This window comes from Malaya genurostris, chromosome 2 (genome assembly GCF_030247185.1).
Source record: "Malaya genurostris strain Urasoe2022 chromosome 2, Malgen_1.1, whole genome shotgun sequence".
Taxonomy (NCBI): domain Eukaryota; kingdom Metazoa; phylum Arthropoda; class Insecta; order Diptera; family Culicidae; genus Malaya; species Malaya genurostris.
In genome coordinates this window covers 106,719,894-106,740,754 of record NC_080571.1, presented here as the reverse complement: position 1 = coordinate 106,740,754, position 20,861 = coordinate 106,719,894, and the positions used below count along the sequence as shown (strand labels likewise).

The 20,861-nt window shown below is 37.4% G+C and overlaps 1 protein-coding gene across 7 annotated transcripts in view; it reads left to right on the top strand.

Moving 5' to 3' along the window:
* The window catches only part of LOC131432679 (neuropeptides capa receptor), a 348,242-nt gene that overhangs the window by 62,632 nt on the left and 264,749 nt on the right, over positions 1 to 20,861 (top strand). The window lies entirely within an intron of this gene.

Here is a 20,861-nt window from a genome sequence, read left to right as displayed (position 1 = left end):
CGTTAATTGTGCCCTTCGTGAAAAAATCGACGACCGTAAACCACAGGTACAAATTGCTTGCCAGACCAACACCTTCTGCCCAAACTTTTCCATCGCCACCGTGGTACCAGCGTCGTCGTATAATATTGCGGTCCGGGCAGCGCTCGAGAGTCTTCCTTGGCGTAGGTTTCGTCGTCGATCAGGATGCATCCGTCTTTATTCTGTAGAATCCGGTTATACAGTTTTCGCGCTCTTGTTTTGGCCTGAACTTGCTGTACAAGGGACTTTTTCGGCACCTTCTGTTTCTTGTACGTTTTCAGGGAGTTCCGAACTTTGATCCGTTGAATCATCCCGATGCTGCTTGGCCAAATCCCGCGTCGACGCCGATGGGTTTTTCCTGATGTACTCAACCACTTTTAAGTCCCGGCTGGGCTGGCTGGGACCCGTTTTCCTACCGGATCGGGGCAAATCCTTCATGGAAAGGGTCTTATCGAACTTCTCGATAATACTTTTGACACTGGTGTGGTGCACTTTCACCCGTTTTGCAATTTCGTTGTACGTGACACCACTTTCTGAGCACCAAGTGTGCAGAATTTTCTTTCGCGTTTCCGGATCAATTCGACTCATCATTGAAACGATAAACCGTACCGAAACCAATCGATTGCGCAGCTGTTATTGACATTTAAGCAAACATGTCACCGCAAAACACGCTGCGAAAAATTAAGCCATTTCAGAGTAATAACTGTTTGAATGTTGCTAACTACTTATCGATACACTCCTTATTCTAGTGCTGCGACGAAAAGAGAGCATAACTGACACTGCGACGTTGACTGTTATATATTGTAGCGTAGCAAATTGTATTGAATATTGTATTAGATTGTAGTCTGTTGTATAAATCAGTTATGTTACAATTTTCCAAGCAACTGTACCACAGTAGTATTGTTTTTTTGTATTATATAATATATTATATTAAATTATATTATATTATATTATATTATATTATATTACATTATGTAATATTATATTATTTAATTTTTTATAAAATATTTATTTCGACAAGCAAATGTAGACTACGTATGAATGGTTTACAATGTTCACTTACATACTACGCATTGTTTTTACGACAAAGCTGAGATTATATTTGTTTTTTTATTTGACATAGTAAGGTCAAGATGTTTGCAGTATTGATTGTAATGGCGCATTATTCGATTGACTGGACTGTATTTTGCCAAATTTGTTTGTGTATGCCTTTCTAAAAATTATTTCCTGGAACGTAATTGACGGCTAGGTATATACGAATTTGATTGCGATAATAATGGAGCTGATTGAATGCATTGAGAAATAATGTCGCTGAGAAAATAAAGCATTGCAAAGTCGCAACGTTCTTTGAGTGTTTGTATGTTGATGAGTATGCAACGTGCTTCATATGATGGTAGGGGAAATGCTTTCCAATTTAATTTACGAGGTGCATATAAAAGAAATTGTTCTTGGATCGATTTATTGCGTTCTTCTAGAATAATAAGCTGCAATGTTCCAAAAATGGGTCTGACATATGTACTATATAGCAATTGTAAAGTATATGGTTTTTGAAAATTATGACTAAAACGTTTGATAAAGCCCAGCATATTATTTGCTTTATTGATTATTGTATTGTAATGTTCCACAAATGTTGGCTTGAAGTCTATGATTGCACCTTGTATCGCTCTTTTTGAAGTTTACAAATGTTGAGGTAATATTGACATTATTTGTACTTCGTTTTCCAGAAAATTGAATACGCGCTGCTGCCAGTAATTCCCTGTCCGATGGTAAGGCATTTTGAATAACCGACCACCATTACGTGAAGGTGGACTAATTTTGTTGTTGTTGTAGGTGATGTTACTGATATTAGAAATTTTATTTTTGGTTGTGTTACTGTTGCTCTTATAGTTGGTGTTGAAGTTGTCGTTGTCATTTGTTTTACTCTGTTCTTCCTGAAACCGGCGATTGCGCTGTTTTTGGTCTGCCACTCTTCCAGTTTTTGTTTTAATTCCCGATGAAGCTCCAGCCATGCTCGTTGCATGTGTCTTTTTTTCTATTGTTTTTTTTCTGGTGGTTTGTTTGCTTCCAATTCTTCAGCTAAAGTTATAGCTTGAGTGTTTTCCACGTCTTTAGTGACGATACTCGATATTGACGTCGGGATTGATTTGACTTCATCTCTGAATTCTTGCAAATAGGATCCTGTCGTTATTAAATGCTGGCAGTCAGCACCCACTGGCACCATAAATGCCAAGATTGAATGTTCCTGATGTTGTACTTCTATGCAACAAGGCTTGTCATGTCGTACTTCCATAGAAAGCGGTCGTCAATATTCGAGCAAGATTTCACTCCACATTTCATTTTTCTTAAAGTTCACTAAATTCGTTGGCACTTTGGCACTTCTGGGAATAATTAATTGAAATTGTTAAGAGAAAAATCTATGTTCGGCTGTAATTTTTATGCTTTTCAATGTATGACCCACTCATTATGGCTCGTTTGAAACCATCCTTTTGCTATGTTTTGGCGTTTAAGAGTTATATGACTTTTATAATTTTTTGTAAGGCAATTTGAACACTAATATAAATAATTTAAAAAACATGCCGTAGGTAATGTAGAAGACATAACCGCCAGATTGACATAGGACTGCTGTCGACAAGTGGCAGATCATTTTAAAAATGCACATTTATTTTGGTACATTGTTCTACTAATAAATTACCCATTTCAAGGAAAATCTCATTAGATCTTTGTAAAATGCTTTGGATTCTGACAAGATTACCATTTCTCAAACTTTCAACACAGTTGACAATTATTTCCACGAGCGAAATTCCGAACAAATCGATTGCGTCTCGTTTGGCGAACGGCGCACAAAGTAGATCTGCCACATGCTTGTGTGCCCTTTCCTATAGCGATAACATTCCGCACCGAGTCGTGGCACCTACAAAGTCGTATGGATTAGTGATGACACTTATTCTGATTGATAATCGATTTTATAAAATCCAATTAATGTATATGAGGAAATCCAATTAACCTTCTGCTAGATTCTATGTAGAGATACTGAAAATAGTTTGGAACTAAATGATTTGACCGTAATTGCGGATTATAACACTATCATTAATGGCCCTTAGAACTGTCGATTTGTATACCTTATGATCAAAAAAGAACCGGAATTTTCATTTTAAAATTCCCGCGCTTGTCCAATCGGTAAACTTTTATTCTCTCAACGTTGGCAACACTTTTATACACGTTCTGCCAAATTTTGACGCATATCGTACGATTAGTTTTTGTTTGGCGTCTATACAAAGAAGTTGAAAAATTTTCGTGTGGCGATTTTAATAATGGATGAAGATTTAGAACAACGTGCGTGCATCAAATTTTGTGTTGTAAATGGATTCAAGTGTTTCGAAACGTTTAAAATGTTAGAAAAGGCCTTTGGTGAATCGTGTCTAGGAAAAACACAGGCATACGAGTGGTATAAACGCTTCACAGGTGGTCGTACAAGCTTGGATCATGATGAGATCCCTGGCCGCCAAACAACATCTGGTACTGAAGAAAACATTGAATCGGCGAAGCAAATCGTGTTGCAAAATCGTTCTGTACCGATTAGAGAGATTGCTGTGTTGTTGGGCATCTCTTATGCATCAGCCGAACACATTTTAACTGATGTTTTGGGTTTGAAACGCGTCGCTTCTCGGCTGGTGCCAAGAAGCTGAATTTCATTCAATGCGCCGGCTCACACAGCTTTGGTTGTGTCGCAGTTTTTGGCCAAAAACTCAACCAATATCATCAACCAAGCACCGTACTCTCCAGATATGGCCCCGTGTGACTTTTTCCTCTTCCTCAGACTCAAATTGCCATTGCGGGGAACGCGTTTTGAGACCATAGAGACCATAAAAGAGAATTCGCTGCGTGAACTAAAGGCCATACCTTCAGCGGCCTATAAAACTTGTATGGAAAATTGGATCAAGCGTTGGCATACATGTATTGCCGCAGGAGGCGATAATAAAGAAATTTATTAAAAATTGAAATTTTGCGTTTTTTAATAAAATTCCGGTTCATTTTTGATCATAAGGTATAATTACTCTCCGTTGTGTTCATTCATACTTTGTTCAATTTTCCGCACATGTTTGAAGCGAAAACCGCACTGCGAACGGAGCGAACGATGAACATAATAGATCAAAAGTTCAAAAGAGCGGTTCTAACGGTTACAAAAATACCAACGTATAGAATTTTAAGTTTGATTACTTCATTTCATTTTTCATTTTTCGGGTCGGATTAAATGTATTTTTTCTGTTACTCGCACGCAAACGACCAGTAGCTGAATGATGTAATCGCGGGATTCATTTCAGGCTTTCAGAAGGTGGTATTTTCTACGATATTGATATGCAGTTTGATAACATTTAGAGCGGCTGATTTAGTATAATGTTCCCCATCGTGGTCTACTTTTCGTTTTCGTTTTCCTCTGATGCAAACGACTATAAGCTATATGAAGCGAAACTCATATTGCGAATGTCGAACCGTATGCTCACATAAAAACTAGTTGTTGTTTTTCTGCGTTTGGGTTAGATGAACAGAACCTCATATTCACCATTGACTGAAGCATCAGTTGAATAATGCTGGTTATAGTTCATCTGTCCTGGCGTAGATGGCAGCCTGTGCACTCGATTGTCTTCGTTCATGGATTATCATAGACTGAAGCTAGCAAACATGCAACAGGGTCTATTTATAAACTCGGTTTCTTTTCATGTTTCGTGTTTGGATCTATTTTTTCACTATTTAAACATTGTTTTCGTAATGTGGTATTAATAACAATCTTACATCTTTTACTATTCGTTTCAAAAAAATAATTAGAGAAAATACTCAAACAAGGAAAAAGTTATTAAGAAAACAAATCTGAAGTAATTTCGTTATACTTCCGTGTTGTGAAATTTTGAAAATGCACCCAAGTGAGCATAGTAAAGGAAGACGTAGTCCTACGTCAAAAATAACACCCTCCTAGATTTCTCTCTAAAATTCTCTTATTTACAGACCTCTCAGTGACCGTATAAGATAAGTTTTTATAGATCTGACATCTGTTAATTCATTTAGGGGTTAGCCAAATTTTGTGCTACGGCACATAACAAAAAGTGTTCTGTAAGTAGCAGAAACTTTACGTCTGCTTAGCGGTTCAAATTGAACTGTCGAGTTTAGCACTACAATAAAATAATAACTTTTTAACGGTAGCTTATATTGGAAGCCATAGGAAGCCTTAGAAGAGGTAGGAAGATGACTTCTTCAACAAAGTTTCTAAAACTAATACCTTCTACAATTTTGCTGAAAAATGGAATAATTTTTGTATTAAATTAAGAAAGTTTGAATCCAGATTTAAATCCAAACATGGAACACCCTGAAGATCTTTTACATCAAAAGATGTACCAGTTGAATACAAATAACTTTTGTGAAGACTTCAACTACTAGTTTCGTTTTCGGATTGTTGTCAGCTTTATTTTCAATTTCTGAATCCGAATCAGAATTATTTTCATCGGAAATTGTCGGTAAAATAGTCCACGAATCTTTTTAATGTAACTTTTTTTTAACCTGACTGCCGGGTCAACAAAAAATAAAGTAAGGTTACACTGGAAACCGACATGGCATTTTGTAAAGTTTGGTAAACCCTTCTTAATTGTATTTTTGGAAATCGGATTTAAATTGATCCGAGTTACACGTATAACTATGCAAAACTAGAAATTTACCCACCAGCACCGAAAAAAGAACAAATGTGCTCCTGTACAATCTACAACACAAAAACACCTGAAATGAATAATTAATATGTAATTTACCAAAATCACTGTATATGTCGCCATTGCGCATAATTGCTTGTTCATAAAAGCCATTCTCGACCAACCTGCCCCTTCGGCCAACCAACCCCGGTCTCACCTATTACTTGATTTAAATTACTCACATTTTAATATGATAAATTGGCTCTGTTCAGCATTCAGGACCATGATCATAAAATAAATATAAATACCAAGGGAATGCTATATATTTCGTGAGAAAGTGGCTCGCAATCATCTCAATTACATGTATTATTAGCTAATTAGGTGAGTGGGTCAATATGCTTAATACTGTATAAATACAGCAGCAGAGGTGACCGACATCGAGCACGGTTGTTTATCTGACATACCAAGAATTATCCAACATGTGTTCTGCTTCTTCATGAGCATTAGTTTCTTTTTTGTATATTGGATTCCCACAAGCGTGACACGATTAGAATTGAACGAGCCACCGAAGTGGAGTTACCACCGGGTTTATCACATATTGCACTGTGAATAAGGGAATACTTGTGCAAGATTCCGCCGAACTGAATCTATCTAAAAGTATGAAACTTACCAGACGAAGAAAGACGCCGAAAGAGGATAGGCTTAGTGAATTGAATCTCCGAAGGACATAGCTAAATAAGGCTTTCTCTGTTCCCACGAGATCACACCCCGTGAAGCATAGCAGAAAAAAAAATATTAATGGAAAAACTTTCGCCTCGGGAACACAATCACGAACGTCGTATGACCGCGTATCATTGAATCTGTTGCAAAACTTTGTTAAAATTATGATCTTGAACAAATTTTCTTTTATTAAAGGAAAGTATCTGTACCACATTTCATATTTCATTCAGCACATATAAAAACAACTTGCCGGAAAGTATCACGAAGGCTAGCAATGATGGTATCACGTTGACTCAGTCGTGAACAGAAAAAAAAACAGCGAATGGCAGAACGGAGTAACAAAAAGCTTTTTGCTAGCAATCGGGACCGCATTGAAGACATCCTTCTTTGTTATGTTTGCAGATGATAACTTTCCAAGTTTTGTACAACACGTGTATTTTTATACTGGCAGTGGATCAGAATCAGTAGAATCAGTTGGTAGATGACTAGATAAAAGATTGTTCGACTGTATATTTTGGTGATTGGTTCAGCAAAAATATGGCGCCTGTCAGCTTAATATGGATTATAACTGGCTGCTTTTTGCGGTGAGGACTGAATGTGCGAAAATTCGTGCAGTACTGGGAAGTAATGACTGATAAGTAATTTAATGAAGTGTCTTACAGGCATTTTTTAGTCCCATCATTGACTGCTAGGAATGGTCGGATATACAAAATTTATAAATTCGATAAATCTCTTCCCGAACCTGATTCCGCCAAGTTAGTTTTCGAGTTGAACTTCGGGTAATTGAACTAAAATCTCTATACATATATTCTTAAACCAGAGCATTAAAACATTAAAAATATTTGCCCGTGCCAGACAATTTTAAATTTATAAGCACGAAAACGAACTACTCCTGTCGGGTTCGGGATCGGGTCGGGTTTCAAGATCAAATATTGAAAACCAGACCATCTATAACGACTGCATCCAATTACCATGCCAAACAAATTGGATGATGAATTTGAGACATTTCAGTGTAAGGTTTGTTCGCGACAAAATCTGGACACCACTAAATACGTATTTCACAGACTGATGAGCATATGTCTGTTCATTGTGTAAACTCGAATTTTTATTTTATTTGAAATTTATCTTCGATTATTCGTACAGACTATTACTATATAACTACACTTCCCAACCTAACATAAATATTTTAATTTTAAATGTCTTTGTTCATTGTAAAATCGAATATATGATAAACACTATTGAAGCGATGACAACAAACATCCATTGGAAAATTTTGACCGTACTGTGTTCGATGGACTCGTAGAAGAAAGTCAGTTCTCCGCAATACAAATAGTCGCTGAAAAAAATTCGTCTGTTTTGTAGTGTAGGTAGACTCAGGGCCGGTGAAAGAGGTGGGTATGATGGGTAGTACTACCCACCCGAAAATTCCAAAGATGGGAAATTACCCACCTGAAGTTTCAAGCGGAAAACAATGGTAATATTAGTATTGTTTATACAAATAAGAATACTTTTATTCCAACTCGAAATAATAATAATTGAATCAAAATTATAGAATTCTAAAAAACCTAAATAAATAAAAAAAACCTGTTTTAATCCACCTAGTGATGTAATGATGGCATTCTCATATCAATTATACTATCATATATAATACTGTTATATTCTTCGAAATAAATTTCTTCATTTTTTGAAAGAATAACCGAAATCGGTTTGTTTGACTGTCTACTGATAAAAACTATCGATTGAAGAAGATTTGAGGTCGATTTAGAAAACTTTTTACGGTTTTTTGCCCTTTTCAGTGATGGTATAAAATTTTTAACACACTTTACCCTATATTTCCGGATCCGGATGAAATTAAGGAATTACGTATGGGACCACAGGACCTTTCATTTGAACCTAAGTTTGTGAAAATCGGTCGCACCATCTATAAGCAAAGTTAGAACACATATTTTCATTTTTTTGCACATTTTATCCCATAACTCCGGAACCGAAACTTGGATCAAAATAATATTCAGGAATTTTGTATGGGACCAAAAGACCTTTCAATTGAATCTAAGTTTATGAGAATCGGTTCAGCCATCTCTGAGAAAAGTTAGTGCACTTATTTTCACAATTTTTTGCACATTTTACCCCATAATTCCTGAACTGGAAGTCGGATCCAAATAATACTCAGGAATTTTGTATGGGACCACAAGACTTCAAATGAATCTAAGTTTGTGAAAATCGGCTCAGCCATCTCCGAGAAAAGTTAGTGCACAAAATGTGCTTAATCCACCTAGCAGTGAGATGATACCTTTTTTATCATTCCGCATGTGTTTTTTGCATGAATATACTTCGGTGTTTCAGTTGTCATGACATTATTTTAATGACCGTCGACTTAAGCGGCAATTTGAGATTTTATTCACGCAATACTCTGTAATATCGAAACTGCAAATCGGATCGAATTTGATTTAAAAGTGTGACAATCGATTGAACACTCCATGATATGTCGGAGTAAGTTCCACTTAGGGTTTACGGTAATTTAAGGTACTTCCAGGGCCGGTATTCAGGAACCAGCATAACCCAAACCGATTCGTATGGCCATATGACGAATACATTGCAATAGTTTTAAGTCCAACTTTTAAGCTTTTCGGGATTGTCATTCTCCATACCGGTTTGAATTTAAAAAAATCATCATCCTGTAATGCCAGAATCGGAAGTCAGAATTGGATGATATTTATTAATTTTGTCTTTGTAGATCTGGCTTTTTTTTAGAAATCGATTCAGCTTTGAGAAACGATTCGATACTGGAACCGGAATACGAAAATCGGTGTAGCCGAAGTCAGATAAATTCACCTGAGTAGCTGTTCAGTTTACATTTGTTTCAAAATGTTTGAAAATCAGTATAAACATCTTTGAGAAATCGTAGTGCGAATTAAATCCGAATCGAAAACTGAATACTACTAAAACAGAAAAAAGTTTATTTGGTTATCGACTATCCAAATCTGCAAACCCGATAAACCTGATTAATTTATGTGAAATAGACATTTTTATACTAATCATCCTGTATCCCCTAAACCGGAAGTTGGATCTGACTGAAAAGCAAGATGTTTTACTGGATCTTAAAACTTTTCATTTGAATTTTAGATCGGTTCAGCCATCTACGAGAAAAACGGGTCCACAATTTTAATTTCGTTTCACATATCATCCTGTAGTTCCGGAACCAGAAATCGGATCCAAACATAATTCAGGAACATTGATTAGGCGCATACGACTTTTCATATGAATCTGAGTTTGCAGAAAACGGTTGAGTCATCTCCGAAAAAAAATTGAGTGAAAATATTTGTCACACACGCATATGCCGATCTCGACGAACTGATTCGATTGGTATATGGTTGTTATGTTCTTCCAGCATTTATTGCTGTAAGTAGTTTATATCAATATAATTGTGGAATTGCTTTCAACTGGAAAACGCTGCCATCATTTGGTTTACTTATGTCATATTCGAACAATTATGTTGCCAAAAACGAACCGAGCTAAAATCGGTCCGAGGCAAAATGTCATGAAAAAGGATGCTGTACTGAGTCTTTTTGGTACTTAGAAACAATTGTATGTAACAGTATTAAAAAATCGTGTTTTACGTTGTTCCCAAGCATTGCTTTGTCATACAGCGCTTAAAACTCCGACTGCTGGAAAAGGGGGAAAAGTCGCTTACACAAAAATATCAATATCTCCGATAAAAATGGACGGAGTTTACCAATCTATGGCTTGTTGGATAGCTATTACCGTGCGGAATCTAAGTCTGGAAACATATTCTGTTTTCAAGGTCAATTGTGACAGATACTGTCAAAAACAAATTTTGACATAAAACTTCGTATAACTCAAAAGGTAAACATCCGATCTCAAAACCTTTCATTTGCGACTAGTTTGATCAAAATCGGTCCAGCCATCTCTGAGATCTCGACCTCTTATACCGTTTTCGTTTATTGATCAGAGCAGCCCGAAAGCTGATCCAGAGTCGCCCAAACAACTTTTGATGAGTTTGTTTTAGCAACCTGCGGTCGCTCTGGATCGGACTCCAATCGCGTAGTTTCGCTCTGAAAATTTTCTCGGATCGCATCACGCATCCAGCCGAGTTTGTTTATTTTTTATTTTTTTCATGAGTTGTTGTTTAGGGCGCGTACCACGTGTTCGTTTTACTCGGAGTCAGAGTAGCCCGCGTCTAGGTTCAAAAACGAAAACGGTATTAGTTGACAACACACATACAGACACACACACATACACACCCGGACATTTGCTCAGTTCGTCGAGCTGAATCGATTGGTATATGACACTCGGCCCTCCGGGCCTCGGAAAAGTTTTCTAAAGTTTGAGCGAATTCTATACCTATTTTTTATATTTATAAAAAAAGGTAAAAACGTTACATACACACATACGCACATACACACACAGACATTTTGCGTACTCGACGAACTGAGTCTAATGGTATATGACACTCGGTTCTCCGGGCCTCGGTTCAAAAGTCGGTTTTCAAAGGGATTGCATAACCTTTCGTTATGAGAAAGGCAAAAAAAGCAGAAGTCGATGATAACTTAACATTCACTTTCTAGTAGAGGAGTCAAGCTTGAGCATCTTATCAGTGGAAATGAAACCGTACTCAACCATTTTTAACTGATTTTCGATATCATTACACATACTGCTTGGAAATGGATTGATATTGATATTATATAGATATAAAAACTTCAATTAATAACGAACCATGTCTAATTTTCTCTGTTCCCCAAACCATTGTCATGGTTTCCGCTAACAGATACGACAGATTCGTATACACAAGTTCACGGTTTCCAGAAGATTTCTGCTCTTCAATGAGCGCGCTCGCATTTAAGAAAATCACTCACACAAATCAAGATTCAGTATCGAATCGACTTGCACTCTGTGCGGTTCTATAGTACTGTATTATTATTAAAAGTCCAGGAACTAACTTGCAACATCACAATTCAAATGCAAAGTTTTTTTTATTAATCAACATAATCATTTTTAAATGCAATGCAATATATATGGTGGGTGAGGAAACAGATCGGCGCCCAATTCGTTCAATTTGGCCATTGTTTTCATTGGCTTGTGACACGGTGAATTGTCTTGGTTAAAGATATTTTTTTTCTTTTTCATATGAGGCTGTTTATTCGATTTTGCTCTTCAAATGCATCAGTAATTCAATATTATAATCACTTTTGATGGTACTATCCTTTTTTAAAATAGTCGATGTTAATTATACTCGAGCATCGAAGAACTGACGCCATGATTATCCCAGCTGCCTGTTGCGTTTTCGGATGACTTTCTCCGCCTGAATGCGGATATGACCCCGCCGAAAAATGTTGGATCCATGTTTCGTTCATTGTTTCATGCCAACGCAAGAACTCTTTTCTATTGCGACTAAACAGTGCCTGGATCGCTGATGCGTTGTTGCTTTTGTTCTATTGTGAGCGAACATGGCACCCATTTGGAAAAGACCATTTTGATGCTCAGATTTTCGCGTAAGATCGAAAGAGCATATTCTGTTGATGTGCTAACTATCTCAGCACACCTAATCCCACGAGCTTTGATTTTGCGTTAATTACGATTGTAAAAACTTGCCTAATTTTTTCCGGATGACAGAAATCTTTGTTTTCAATGGATCCGAGTGCGAGTAACACTTCTCAACTCATTGCTGAGTGCTGCACTTTCCCTCTAAGAAAAAATATTTTATCAATACAAGGACTTCGTTATTTATATGTTTTCGTAAATTAAAAAATAACGTAAGTAACGTAAAAGTAACTTATATATCGGTAGGCTTAGTGTTTGTGGAACGATTGACGTAAAAATTAAACACATGTCATCTGAAGGTTGCTACTTTCGAAAAATAAGGTTTGTTTGACATCACAAATATCATCTTTGGGTCAGTCTCGGGACTCTTTGAACAATGTGTTATGCACATCAGCGGCTGGGCTGGACTGATTATGGAGTTGTTTCGTGCGCCGCTCGATACGCACGAGTTACATTTTGATCGAAAATCAGCTGTTTCTTCGTATTAGAGGAAATTCTCGATGGTTTCGATCATAGGTTGGCGGTTCAATGCATAGGGCGCTGGTCTTACAAGCCAGTTGTCGTATGTTCGAGTCCCGACCTGGAAGGATTCTTATGGCGTTTTCCATTGAAAAACACTGATGGCTAGAATTGCCAGTTTATTTTTTCAAAAATCTGTCGCTGATTAAAAAATTTAGCTGGATTTGTCTGGATCTACTATATACAAGGAAATTTTGACCGGCTTCATTTTCAGCGAGCAAAAGAAAGTCCCACCACTTTTTTTATAGAGGCCAAAACCCGTAAAGAACTGGGAAATCTGACACAATTTGGGAAAATCTGGCAAAAGATCTGGTTAGTTAGAGTGTCTGGCGAAGCGAGAAAAATCTGGCGAGAACGCCAATAGAAATGTAATACCAAGGCATTACTTTTCGATACTGAATGAACGAGTTCAGCACCTTCCATCAGTGATTTTGAAACTAGTTATGTAGTCCTACGTCAACAGCTCGAACAACCCCACAGTAGTTTTATGTCGTATGCGCAATTTTGTTTCAAGACAATATACCAAAAACGCTTCAGATTTCGAATTTTAACGTCTCAGGCAAAATTCTACCGAAACAAAATTTTAATAAATTAATACTTAGAAATGGTGGGTTGTTCCCCCCTGTACGAAAAATTATCCACCTGGGTTTTACAGCCGGCTCTGGGTAGACTAATCAAAGCGCAGTTGTTTTCGTAGCTAGGTAGTTTGAGACCGCAAATCGATTGAAACATTTTTGCACTCGTTCGATTAGATCAATGTGGACATTGTGGTAGGGATTATTATTCCGTATTCCAAAACATTGCGTACTAAAGCGACGTATACTGATTTAGGCAATACACATAATAAAAAAAAGGAGAAACGCGTTGTACTGGAACAGCCATCATACAGTCGGGGATTGCGATCGTGAAAAAGTGATTGCACTGCATTTTTTAATAGTATACTCAAACTGTTTCTGTCGCACCGGTTAATAACTTTGTCAATGTCCATTTGCAAGGTAAAGCAATTCACTAGTAATGATGCGGTACACTTTGAGATCATTTGCATACATTACTTTAGGCGACGATAACTCGCTACATAGGTCATTCACGAAGTGTACAAAAATTAGTGGTCGAAGATGGCTTCTTTGACGAACACCTGATATAATGTTGAAAGGATCAAAGAGGATAGATCCTACACGAACTGAGGCCATGCGACTTGTGAGATACGAAAAAATCCAATCAGTCAACCAGTCAGGGAATCTACTACGCCTTAGTTTTTCTATTGCGAGTTGGTGGGGAACACTATCGAAAACTTTCAAAAATAGACGTACAACGCATCAAGTTGTTGCCATTTTTCAAGTTTGTCAAGTGTAGAAATGTAGTTCATTAAATTATCATTATTTATCGTTGTTGTTGTTTTCTGACAAAAGGATGCTGAAGGATAGGGATACTCCTACAGTATATGTTCGAAGAATTTTGGTAAGCAACTCAGAATGGAAATGCCTCTGTAGTTATCGACGTCATGAACTTTACCAGTCTTATGAAGCGGAACGATTGAAGCTTCTTCTCACTTTACCGGAAAATAACACTCAGGAACGATTGGAAAGCAGAGAAGCCGATAAAGCAGAAGAGAATTCTTTTATTAATGAAGGTTGCAACCCATCCGATCCTGGTCCTTTTAATACATTAACACTCCTCTTGTGTTAACGATCTCTTCAAACATGCAGCCGAAAATGATGTTATTGTTGTTACGGGTGACTATAACTTGCCTCACTTAGATTGGCAGTTCGAAGAAGATACTAATTCACTGTTGCCAGTTAATGGTTCATCGGAACATGAAATTGTATTAGTTGAAAAGTTGTTATCCAGTGGACTGCGACAGATCAACAAATTCATAAACGCTAATGGTCGATTATTAGATCTAGCGTTTACCAATGATCCTGCGTTGATTGATTTACTTGAACCACCCATGCCGCTGATGAAAGTCGACCGTCACCATAAACCATGTTTGCTTCACCTACAGTTCACAGATGCTCGTGTCTCAGACCAACACGAAACAACCTATGATTTCAGTAGGACTGACTATTCTAATCTGAACGAAGTGATCTCCGAAGTTGAGTGGGCTGAAATTATACGAGGTGACACTACCGATGATGCCGTTTCAATATTTTATTCAAAATTGTACGAAATCATTGGAAATAATGTACCAATTAAACAACGTTTTCGTCGGAAAAAAATCAACCAACCATGGTGGAATTCTGAATTTCAACATTTGCGCAACCGATTGCGGAAGGCGAAGAACCGTTTTTTTAAAACCAAATTCACACGGCACAAAGCCGAGCCACGTGAAATAGTCAATAAAACCCTTTCCATGTGTCTTGTTTTCGCAATTACATACAGCAAATCGAAAGCAATGTGAAGTATAATCCAACAGTATTTTGGAACTACGTCACTAGCCGCAAAAAATCGAACGGTATACCAATAAACGTATGCTACAATGGTGAATTTGCTGAAACAACACTAGGCACTGCTAACCTATTCTCGTCCTTCTTTCAAAGTGTGCTAAGTAACAACTCACCACCTTTGTCGGAACCGTACTTGAGTGGTTTGGCACATTACAACCTGGACATACCACGCTTAGTTTTTGGTCTCCAAGACGTCACTAGAAAGCTGTTGACGATTGATGCCTCGAAAGGTACTGGACCGGACGGACTACCTCCTTCTTTCATCAAAAACTGTGCAGCCTCTCTTGCCTTCCCAGTATCCATAATCCTCAACCGATCTTTCGCCGATTGCGTATTTCCTAGTGCATGGAAAACTGCTGCAATAATTCCGATTCACAAGAGTGGTAGTGTTCACGATGTGAAAAATTATCGCTCAATTTCAATCCTCAGCTGTTTACCGAAAATACTTGAAAGCATGGTTCATGATGCCATATATGACTCTGTTCATCACATAATCGCCGAAGAACAACACGGTTTTGTAAGAAAAAGTTCTACAACAACAAATTTGATGTGCTACGTTTCGAGTTTAATCGAGAAAATGCAGAAACGGCAGCAAGTGGATGCCATTTACGTCGACTTATCAAAAGCATTCGACAAAGTCCCTCACCGTCTTGCTGTTGAAAAATTTAAAAAAAACTCGGATTTCCAGATTGGCTTACTCAGTAGATTTGGACATACTTGACTGGACGCAGCGCTTTCGTACGTATAGGAAACAAAACATCGTCATCTTTCGATATATTTCCGGGCGTACCACAGGGAAGCCATCTTGGTCCGTTAATATTCGTTCTATTTACCAACGATCTCTGCAAGGCGATAAAATCCCCAAAATTATTATACGCGGACGATTTGAAGATTTTTCGCAGTATTATATCTACACTGGATTGTTACGCACTGCAATCTGATATTGAAACACTTATCGACTGGTGTAATATCAATGGCATGGTGATCAACATTCGTAAATGTAATGCTGTCACATTTTCTCGTTTACGTACTTCAACTGTTTTCGACTATAAAATTTCCATAACATGTATTGAACGAGTCACTATAATAAAGGATCTTGGAGTCTATTTGGATAACAAACTACGCTTCTCGGAACACGTCGCACTAATCACCGCGAAGGCCTTTTCCATGTTGGGTTTCAGTATTTTAGAATAGGAGACAGGTCTTGCAGCGGCTCCTGATATTCGATATAATAGTTAACAACATTGACTGCGCAGAGCTGTTAGGAAAATTGCCGTTTTTTGCTCCATTAAGACGAACTCGACGTGTGCAATTTCTACGGCTGCTAATTCATCGCACTCAATATGGACAAAACAACCCTTTTTATGTATGTTGCCGTCTTTTTAACGAAGTTTACGACAAATTTGATTTCAATGCGTCCAAAAATATGTTTAGATTAAGAATTAGTAATTAGGTGTTTGTGCGATGTAAATTATCGAGGACTAAGTAAAATAAAATAATAATTAAGATTAGTATACACTTCACTTTCCGTGAATGCAATCGCTGGTTAGTTCAGATTATACATCGGTAGGCTATTCAGGTACGATTCTGGCAAAGGTGGTAAGTACACACTTTGAAAGAATGACGCGAATAGGTTTGCTGAATCTAAAGCTGCTGTAAAAGATTGATGTTCATAGAAAACATTTTCAGGAATTTCACATGAAGACGTTTTATTCCGAAGATAAAACCAAAACTGATTTGAAATTACTTTTCAGTTGAGAAATCCAAATACGAAAACATGGTGCATTGAGTGATTCGAACTGACGTTCCAAATCTCGCACAAACAATTTATCATTTTAACATTTTGTCCGAAAAAACCCGTTTTCGAGCCTTCCTTAAACGGTTCCGAAGGTTGCGAACTTCACTGTTCCAATAAAGTCTGTTTTTCGAGTGATGTAGGAATGAGATGTTGAAAAATAGAATTTAACTTACATTGAAACTTTTCAACTGTTTCATCTAATGTTCCATGCGTCAGTATATTAACCCAATTTATATGTGGAATTTCAGCATTCAATTTATGGTAGTCACACCGATTAAAACAGCAAAACGTGTTTTCCTCGACATCCACATGCAAGAAAAGTGAGACTTTGATTTTTAATACGAAGGTAGGATGATGAAGATGCAATTTCAACAGAGACGAAAACTTCACAACCACTGGCACAGCAAACAAATGGTCAAGCATTCTGATTTGTCAAAGAATTTATATGTTCGGGGGGCCGGATTTTGGTCATACTACAAGCGGAAGAAAAATATTGATCATAATTAGATGAATTATGCGAAAAGAATTTGTATGCGGTCGCAATGAAATCCAGATCTGTCAGTAAGAAAACCAGCAAATAAGCTTGGTTTTCCTTCAAGCACTGTTCTTAATGTGCTTAAATCTTTTGATACACGTTTGACAATAGCCAGGAAGGCTGAGAGCGGAACAAAAACGGATCTCAGGAACCACCAGAAGTACGCGAAGTGGAAGTAAATATTGTAGAAAAGATTAGATCTTTTGGTACGTACTGTGGCTATGAAAATCAGAATGTCTCCAATTTTCGTCCATACTTCCAAGCACCGGAAAGGTACCAAACCGTAACGATAAACATAATTTGACGGTTACAGACCGGGCTCACAAGTTATTTTGCGAACATTTGACAAAATTTTCCTGATTGATCATAGACGATGAAAATTATGTGCTGGAAGACTTCAAGTAGCTTCCCGGAATGTCTTTTTTATACTGCCATGCAACTGAACGGCGTAGAGGAGCATTTCAGGATGAATAAAAAGGCCAGTTTCTCTAAAAGTATTTGGTTTTGCAGACAATATGTAGCTGTGGTCGAGCCCGTTAAAACTTCATCACTAACGGAACGGTTAACAAAGATATTAATATATCGTGAAAAATGTCTAAAGAAGCGATCGTTAATGTTCTGGTAAGATTTGGCATCTTGACTCTTTGCTAAAGCGAATGGAATCCATGTTGTACCGAAAAAGGCAAATTCTCCTAACTGCCCGGAGTTTCGACCTATCGAGCGGTGTTGGGTTCTGATCAAGAAAGTACTCTCTTAATATAAACAAAAAGCTAAAATTATGAAAAAAATCGGAAACCTTTTACAAAACCAGTTAAATCAGTTTCAGAGAGGTCTGCACATACCCTATTGGCTGGAGTAACCCAAAAACTCGTAGTTTCTTCATGCAGCCTAATTAAGTGACGGTAATAAGTGTTAAAATGACTACTAATGCGCAATTAAATAAATAAAATATGCATCTTGGATTGAGCTATCAGCAAATTTGTTTTATTCCAAATTTAAACTGTTCAGATTTTGTCGCGAACAAGCCTCACTCGAGAGAATAGTTGCAGTTCGTCAGTGTCAGTCAGTCAGTGATTAACGAGCTCATAAAACTGGAGCTTGCATAAAGCTTGCTTCATTTAGAATTGGAACAAACTTTTGTTCATATTGTGGCGCTCCTGGTGGACGGATTTGGAAGTTCTTGGCGCCCACGTGTCGGGAATTTTGTCAGCTTCACGTGTGATTTTTGACATTCCGCCAATCGATTGTACTTTGTAAACAATCAACATGGAAGCCGAAAGCAGGGAAAAAATTGTGCACAGTTATTTGGAAAATCCGTTGTGGTCTGCATCTAGCTAGGCTAGCTAAACAGCTGAAATTGCCCAGAAATACCGTATGGTGTGTTATCAAACGGTATAAGAAAACATTAACGACGATTCGAAAGCCTCAAGCCAATCGTCGGAGTGGAACTGTCGACCGGAAACTGCATGGTAAGATTTTGAAGACGATTAAGAGGAACCCTAATCTGTCGGACCGAGATTTGGCCAGAAAATTCGGTGCTGCCCATAGTACCGTGAGGAGAACTCGACTCCGGGAAGGAATCAAGTCGTATCGAGCTAGCAAACAGCCAAATCGGACCATAAAGCAGAATAGTGTGGTCAAAATTCGTGCTCGGAAACTATATGACCATGTGCTGACCAAGTTCGACGGGTATCTTCTGATGGACAATGAAACCTATGTCAAGGCTGACTTCGGGCAAATCCCAGTTCAAAAATTTTACTTGGCAACGGCTCGGGGGGATGCTTTGCAAGAAAATTTATGATTTGGCAGGGCATTTGCAGCTGTGGCAAAAAAACGAAAGTTTTCGTTACAAATAAGACAATGACATCGGAACTATACCAAAACGAGTGTCTCCAAAAACGAATTTTGCCGTTCATTCGATCCCACGACCATCACGTAATGTATTGGTCAGATTTAGCAAGCTGTCAAGGGGTCCAGTTTGTTCCGAAAATCCTTAACCCACCCAACTGCCCCCAGTTCCACCCTATTGAGAAATACTGGGCAATCATGAAGAGGAGACTCAAGGCAAAGGGAAAGTTTATCAAAGACATCTATCAGATGACGACCTGGTGGAATAAGATAGCTAAAACGATGGAAGAAGAAGGTGTGCGCCGCCTAATGAGCCGTGTTACAGGAAAAATTCGAGAATTCCTTCGAAACCGTGACGAATAATTTTATCCGTATTTTTTCTTAAAAGTATGAAGAAAACGCTACCTTTGTATAGAAAAAGATCTTGAATTTAATAATAAATAACTGAAATACAGGCAATTGTCTTTGTTCCAATTCTATCTGAAGCAAGCTTTAAGACAGGCAAGGTAAATGTAATAAATACTGCCACTACGAGTGTCATGAAATTTGTTTTCGACTTGTACGCTAAATCAGAAAACGGGTTAATTGGTTTCCAAAGTTATCGCTGCACTTTGTACAAGTTTTCAGTATAGAAAACCAATTATTTTGCGCGGATGAAGAGACCATTTTGGCTCATGACTGATTTTCAAAAATGGCAGATGTACTTTTGCAAGTACTTTTTTCGAATCCTTGTAACTCAGTTATTTGTAAATACAAAAATGATGACAAAAAGGAAGTTGTAAGACATAAACCAGCCATGTCGAAATAATATAAACTGTAATAAAAAACGATTTGAATTTTGTTGAAAGAAATTTACATTTTCCAATTATGCAACTTTGAAAACGTGGCATTCTTCATTTTTGAAAAATTTCGTTTTCCAGGTAAGCTATCAGTATGAAACAAAGTGTGGCTCGAAATTCCCCACTCCAAAATAAAAGTTAAATTCTTTTTCAAGAATTAGTTAAAAAATCTATATTAATTTTTTGACGTAGGACTACGTCTCGGTTTTCCATGCAAGGATGCAAATTCAACGTATTTTTAGCTTTTCTAATTTTTTTTTCAAGCACTTATTATGGCTCACTTTAATAGAGACAAAAATTTTCGCATTCGCAAACTCACTTTGCATTCACACATTTAAACAGAGCCACTTTACACAACCAGAACTATCATTTGTTCTTTTTGCGCTTTGTTAAATCCGTGGAAAAGGTTACAGTACACATCAGCAAATGGACGATTTGAATGCTTCTGATTCTTCACATTCGAGGAAAATGCTGCTTGATCTTGATCATCAAATGCTGGATGATCATGATCGGCAATACTCAATACTTTGACACCAATTAACTCCAGGGTATTCAGAATTCTCGGAAAAAAAGTTTTCAAAAGTATTTTTCGCATTAATACAATCACGAGAAGCACAAACAGTCATTCTATTTTTTCTATTTATTCTACAATCGTATATTACTATTTTTTGCTGTTTTGTTCCCTTCTACTGTCCAGTAATGAAACCAGCTGCATGCAATATGGTTTCAAATGATGTAATACACCGCAATTAAAACTTTTAATTATGCTACCCCGCACATTGTTTTTAGTTGGTGCATAACTACCTACCAGACGAGGAATTCATGGTTTCTAGCAGACTGATTCCCTTTGAACTCCTCAAGCCATTATGCAGCTTCAATATCCAATTATATGCACAGTTATTCATCATA